This window comes from Leptonotus elevatus, chromosome 2, assembly GCF_054856555.1.
Source record: "Leptonotus elevatus isolate MCC_2025b chromosome 2, RoL_Lele_1.0, whole genome shotgun sequence".
Classification (NCBI taxonomy): domain Eukaryota; kingdom Metazoa; phylum Chordata; class Actinopteri; order Syngnathiformes; family Syngnathidae; genus Leptonotus; species Leptonotus elevatus.
Genome location: NC_141240.1, coordinates 43,544,703 through 43,552,120, shown reverse-complemented (window position 1 = coordinate 43,552,120; position 7,418 = coordinate 43,544,703). Strand labels below are relative to the sequence as shown.

The following is a 7,418-nucleotide window of genomic DNA, read 5'->3' as shown; positions in this document are numbered from 1 at the left end:
GACTCGCTGGCGATGCCGCGACAAGTGACCCTCGCTAACGTTAAGCCAAGAGGTTGGGGTCGTCAAGGAGTTTGTGTACCTCCGGTCGAAATTTGCCTTGAGTATCTCCTGCGAACCCAAGATACTCCGCCACCTTCAACTGGCCCGCAGTGCATTCGGTAGACTCTCCAGGGTCTGGCTAAGCTCCTCCATCCGTTTACACACCAAACTGTCTCCTCAACGCTCTTATTATTCCCGTTCTCCTCTACGCCAGCGAATCCTGGACACTCCTGGCAGCTGCCGAACGCCGTGTTGACGCGTTCCATAGGCGCTGCCTGCGCTTCATCTTTGGTATCTGTTGGTATCACTTCGTTAGTCTATGCCACACCTGTCTTGACCATCATCAGGAGACGACGACTATAGCTGCTTGGCCATGTGGCCCGCCTGGAGGACTCGGTACCGGCCAAACAGCTCCTCACTGACTCTTATCGCCCACCTCCTTGTGGCTGGCGTCGTTCCCCTTGGCCGCCACCAGCCCTCTTCCTACTCTTCTGCTACTCGCCCACGACAGACCCGTTCCGGCACAGTGTCGCTACGATCGGCTCACATCGGTCATGCGAAACACCTTGACTTGTAGCGTCAACTTTTTACACTAGCTATAAATTTCACCTGAAAGCCAAATATCCCTAACTTTTTGTGAGTAGTGTAAGAACAATTTCCAAATGTGAAAATCATTTACAACATTCACATACTTCATTCACAAATTCTCTTCCTTGGTCAGACAGATTTTTTGGGGTGGCAGCCATGTCTATAAACAATGAAACAGATCTGTTATGCCACTTCTGAAGCTGTTTTTGGTTTTTAGAGGAAAGGCCTCAACCCACTTGGAAAAATAATCAGTGGCAGTTAGAATGTACTGAAAGCCATCATCAGTTTTTGGGAGAGGTCATGTCAGGTCTATCCCAACAAACCCGAGAGAGCAGACACCTGTGAAAAGGAAACCAAATATCCCCCCCAACACAAGTTCTGGCATTCTGACTTTACACAAACTAAAATGGCATTGATGTGTAATGACTTACCTGACATGAGGACACATTGTTGTGCATAACAAAACTGTGAAATGCAAAGTCATACCTGATCCTTGAGCACCATGTGACAACTTAAAATTTTAGGACCGACTGAAACTGGTATGTTAATAAAACAATGCTTCTTATGTGAACAGGTTTTTTGGTCAAGTACAGCTTTGGAATGGATAAGCTAGACATGAAACCAGATGCAAAAGAGTCAGTGAACATTTTATTCTTCAAAACATGAATACCTCTCATCTTAAAGGATGAGCAGTTTTCTCATATCTGATTCCTGGATTACCTTTGGATTTCTGAAAGAGGTTCAATGTAGGAAGTGTCCGAAATACTGTGAGAATCTGAAACATATTCCTCTGCTGATGAATCCTCACTCGAACTGGATACATCAGCAACCTCATTTTTTAAACAAAAACAATTATTACATACAGACATACATATACATAAAGTCGCTGTCCTGTGAAAAACACTTCCACCATATATTCCAGACTATAAAGCGCACCGTGAAACAAGCCGTGCCGCCAAGAAGGATCGCTACCAGAGAGCAGCCAGCGGCCTAAAAATGAAAACGTCTTTTTCACAGGACAGCAATGATATACAAATATACAGTAGACGCACACACACATATGCATATATACAGTGGCTCTAAAATGAACACCGGCCAGATGCGGGTTAAAATTCATTTTGGCGGGTGGTCATAAATATTTACTAGCTTTACTTGGCTGTTAATTAGTGATGTTACGCTCTGAAGTGAATTAATTTAATTATAACTGTTTGATTTATAATATTACTATTTAGAAGTGGACATAACTGCTTTAATTTACTCAGTATGTCTCTGTGTGAGAATTCAAGTTGGTGTGGGGGGTTGAAGCGAATGTGTTAAATAGATTCCTTTGTATTTTACAACTAGTTGAGCAGGAGGGGGGTTTGGTGACATCTCTTCTTGGTCTGAAAACAACGTAAATCTTTATCTTGTGAGTGAGGGGGAGCATTTCGGTGACGTGTATTGATGTATCATGTGACTGTCTGAGAAGGAGAGGATTGGCAGAAGAAGACGGGGAGGGGTTTGAAGAGTCACGGAAGGATACTAGTGCCTGGATCTGGGGAAGGAGCGTTACACATGAGGGAGAAGAATGGCGGCGTTCAGCCGATCTCATGTGTCCATAAGCTTATGTAAAAATAAATCCTGATTTCACCGATCTCATTGTCTGAGTTTGATAATCAACATTATGAACACGGGAAAACAAAGAACGATTTTCCAACAGCTCCAAGTAGAAGCTCGAGACAAGTGTCGAGCGCTCGCGGCAGAAGTAGCTCCCGCCATTGATGGGCTAATGTGCTAAAGTTAATTTACCAAAAATAGGTGGTCTTCATCATCAAGCAGTTTTGCATTTTTAAAACGGGATATGTGCCAGATGCTGGAGCAAACTAGAAAAGCATTTAGAACCTAAAGTTTGTGCATATACTAAAGATTATTATAAATCTAGTCACCACATTTATTCGAAAGATGAGATGAAGCATTTAACAAGAGGGATAGTTAATATGCTTAAGCTATGGCATTTCCCCTAAAACAAGTCTTGTGTGATACAGTCCTTCAGTTACAGTAGACTTTTCTATTTTACCGAGTCAGACAGTCGTTAAGATTGAGACAATTGCTCAACATTTAGCTGCTTGCAACTGAAGACAGAGGTATAAACATGGGTCATAATTTATCCTCTTGACTAAATTATATTCATTCAATGAAAATGCCTGCACTATTAATTCTGGTTGCGTGAAACAAAGAGCCATTGCACATACAAATAACACACAAGATAAAATACCCATCATGCCAGTCCATTTTAGTGCAGCGAAAGGTCCAAAACATAAAGCACATTTATCCAAGCTTGATACAAGTGAATAAACCACCTGATGTTTACACTTCTGTTTAAAAACGAAAAAAAAGTGATAGCGAGTTCAGTGCATAATCTAAATCACCAATCTTCCAATAAATCTTCAATTTGTGATATTTTTAATGTTGACTTGTTGGAATTTTAGTCCCATACAAGCTTATTGTTGGATACAGTTTTTTGAACATCTTGGCAATACACATTGCATAAACAATTGTTGTGATTATATTTGTTAGTTATATAGTTCAGCCCTAGCATCTACTCTACACTCTTCACTTCTAAAGTCTTGCTTCTGAAAACTGATTTTAACATCAATATTCAAAAATAAATCTCGTCACCTGGTCAACTTTGTCTGTGACAGCTATGTCTTCAGCTATGTCTTCAGGTTGTGCTTCAGTTGAAACCTGGTACCGATGAAGAGAAAAATACAAATAAAATTCAATTCTTAGTAACACACAAGACTGTACCTGTGCATTTACAGTACATACAGAACAATGAATAGGTTAAAGTATTGTGAATGCAAACACATTTTATTTGCCATTACAAAAATAAATAATCCGTCAGCACTAGCGGTTTGTGTAAATTGGTGACGTCTATTTTTCACAATGAAACAATTAACAGAAAATACACAGTCCTTAGAGAGTCCATACCTGACCAGAGTATGAATTGTGAGGACTGTATCTGTAACTCCAAGCCCTGAAAACTTATTTTGCACTCAGTGTATAAATACACTGTCCTCAGAGAGTCAGTTATTCACAACTACGACATTGTGAGGACTATGTATCTGCGAGGGCTGCACAGTGTTGACAAAACATGCGACATGGGTGTTTTATACAGTGATGGAGATTATTTTGACATTGAACATGGACCTAATATATATATCTTTATAATCGAATTAAAGAAATACACCTATTTCCGTACACGTGCGGAAAAATAATCCTGCTCATTGTGATCTAGTCTTATCCAAACAAGTTATTTTTTGTTAGTAATGCCCCCCGATACAATTCTCTTGTATGGCGATGCGCAATTAAGGTTGTCTCTGATTGGTCAAAATCAGACTCAAGTAGGGCTGGGCAATAAATCAAATTAATTTAATAAATTAAATTAAAATTGAATCGTTGAAAATTTGCTAAATCGTGAAATTTATTTTGTCTTCTGGATTATTAAAAGCTGTTATTATGTTCTGTTACATCCAGATGTTAATGTGAGTTGTAATTTTTCACAAGTGGTGGCAGAATGCTGGATGGTTGGTTTAAAAAACTTTTTATTTTATTTTTTGGCCATATCGCTTAGCCTCAGACTAAAGTATACACTCAATCCAATATTCATTTGTTGCACGTCTTTGCAATACACATATTGCATGAGCCATTCGTGCGCCAAGATTTTTCCCACATATTGTGCAGCCCTAGTATCTCCACCCTCCACTAATGTCTTTCTTCTGTAAACTGATTTCAACAACATTCAAAAAGAAATCTAGTCACCTGGTCAACTTTGGCGCAGTCTGTGATAGCTGTGTCTTCATCAGGTTGTGCTTCAGTGGAAACCTAGGGCAGATGAATAGAAAAATACCAATACCATTAAATTCTTACTAAGACTAGACTGCTATAATGTAATGTCATGTAGTCATGAATGTGCGACCAGTAATTCACAATATTGTAAAAAATGAAATAAAAACAAAAAAAATGATATTGAGAAAAGAAGGTGCTTTTGTACATAACAGTGACAAAAGAGTCGGCCAGTATTTTTACCGTTGGGTGTTTCTATTGGCTCAGTGGTTCAAAGTTTTATTGTATAATATTATATAATATATAATAATCCTTTATGTTTTGTCGAACCTTGCACGATATCCCCCCAAAAAAACTAAATTAAGTATGACAACACACCATATAAACATACCATAGTGCTTTTCGCTTGTGGGCATCATGATACACTCTCAGCCTGTTTTCACATTCCTGTTTGCTTATAACTTCTTCTCGATATTCAGTAGGAAAGTCTTCCTTCTGAAAGGAGCAGGAACTGAACACTCCTCGACCTTTAAAGGATACAACAGAAATATTTCATTATAACAATAATGAAAACTAGGCCCATACTAAAGAATATTTTACCAATACTCACCTTTGAATGAATTAATTTATTTTATGGTGAAGCCATTCTTGTCTTTACCTAAGGATGAAAAGTATGCTGCCTCTTCTTTGGGTTTAACTTTTGCCCTCTGTGGCCTCATGACTGACATCTCAATGATAATGATCTAAAGCTATAGCAAAAAATGAGTTTCAATCAGTTTGATAGGTAACTTGGTGCAGATGTTTTGAAGTTGACTTTCAGTCTACCTTAATAGCCTGTGCAGTGTGCAGTAAATGTGCCAACGAAAATAAAATACAGTGGATAGCACAGCTCTGCTAAACATTTGCATAAATTAAATGTAATGAACACTAACAAACTTTACTGAAATATTTCTATTGAAAGAACAAATTTAAGTAAACACAAATGCAGCAATTTACCAATACTTCATTTATACTGTACTGGTAATACTAAACCATTGTATATTTTCACATCACGAACCAGCCTATTAAACCAGCCTGTTATTGCTTTCCTCTTAATAATTTCACTTTATATTTATCTTACTCAACAGACGGTTAGCTCTGCTATGCTATGCTAATCGTCGCTTACAAAAGCGTAGCAATTCTAAATAATTAGCTGCATCCATCATAATCAACAGATGGTTAGGTATGTGTCATGATTGGGGTCAGCTGTTTCTGTTTTCCCTTGCAGTTGCTGGGGAAACAGCTGGAGGGCGGATCCCGCCAAACACACCTGCTGCCCATTAGCTCGTCAGGCCAAGATAAAAGCCTGACACAAGCAGCAAGGAGTGTCGGGTTATTACTCCGTGATGCTACTCTGTATCCCACACTACTCGCTGTTTTATCCGCCCTGGGGCGTGATTTTGTGTTTCCTTGTTTTTGATTAAAACTAAGTTATCAGCATCACTGCCGTGGCTCTCCTACCTTCCTGCATTTGGGTCCTCCACTCCGTTTCGTGACAGCCAACTTCAACCGTGACAGATCGTGACAGTATGCTAACATTAGCGTAGCTGCACTTACAATGGACTTGCATTATAATAAATTTTCGCGAAATTGCAAGAGGGAGCAACGTACACAAGCGACCAACATTAAAAGTGTTGGATATTCTGCTGTTTCAATTTAATAATAACTGTTTTGATTTTAGTTATAACTGTTTAGATTTAGTCATAACTGTTTTAATTTCCTCAGTAAAGCTTGATGAGGGTAATAACGTGACGGAACGTTTGAAGATTCTTCCTTCCACATTTTCTCACTTAATTAGCCATCTGTTTCGGGGGAGAAAATGTGTTATAATCGATTCCTTTGTAAAGTTTTATTATGCCTGCAAAGGTGCCAGGATGTCTGGCATACTGTGTTTCCGCCTGGTTGGCCATCTGTCGGGGGGCCAGGTTGTCTGAACCTAGATTATTTCCACATCAATCAGCCATCTGTCAAGGTGTATTGAGTACTGTCTGTCTTGCTTGCGAGAGGGGCGGGGCTTAAGGGAAGCAAAGGAGGAAGAGGATGGGGAGGGGTTTTTTGGGGCTGCTATGCAGAAACTATAAGAAGACTACAAGTGGGAGGGGCCAAACAGACACATGGGGAATTCATGGCGATTGGCTGAATCTTGTGCTTTGTCCAGAAATTTCTGTAAAATAAATCCTTCGAAGGAACTGTTCACCGATCTCCAGTCTGATATTACGAACACGCGGAAAACTTAAGGATTGTTTTCCATCAAAAGAAACAAGTTTCTGGAGGAAAAATGTCGAGCTTCAAACCTACCTCATTAGCACATCTGCACGCCATCACGTCTCGTGACGTAATTAGAGCCGGGGGCGGTTCTCTATCGGGGCTGCGAGATGACATAATTTCCGTACTCCGGGCAATCTAATAAATCACATTTAAATCAACAAATTGGTTCAGTCGTTGGATTATGAACATTGTTGATAAGAGTGGCTATTGTTCTATGATTTACAGTGTCAAAAAAAAAGAAAAAAAAGATCACATTTAAAATTAACCCCAAAGGCTCATATACTAAATGAATTACCACAGACGAAAACAAAGGATATTATTGCTAGAATTATAGATAATTTTGTAATAGTAAAATGTGATTTCAGTTTCTGTTTTTTAAAGTTTTTTTTTTTTTGGATTAATTAAAATGTTTGTTTTAGTAAATAAAATAACCTTGCTGCTGTCACACAGTTGCTGTCCGAGGATGTTTTGGTACTATACTTGAGTAATGGATGCATGCGTTCTTTGGCAAAATTGTGAGCGAGCCCAATTCCTTGGCTTAAAAGCAACCCTGCAAATGAATGGTCACATGCTGCTTTACTGTTGGCATGAAGCAGGACTGATGGTAGCGCTCACCTTTTCTTCTCCAGACAAGCATTTTTCCGGATGCCCCAAACAGT

General features: G+C 39.2%; 1 long non-coding RNA gene across 1 annotated transcript; it reads right to left on the bottom strand.

Moving 5' to 3' along the window:
- Nucleotides 1-3,306: 3,306 nt before the first annotated feature.
- On the bottom strand, nt 3,307-6,990 carry LOC147180142 (uncharacterized). The gene is made up of 5 exons (XR_015093972.1): nt 6,790-6,990; nt 5,063-5,201; nt 4,844-4,979; nt 4,429-4,491; nt 3,307-3,351 (listed from the first exon to the last, which is right to left on the bottom strand). It is a non-coding gene; the product is annotated as an uncharacterized LOC147180142 (long non-coding RNA).
- Nucleotides 6,991-7,418: the final 428 nt, after the last annotated feature.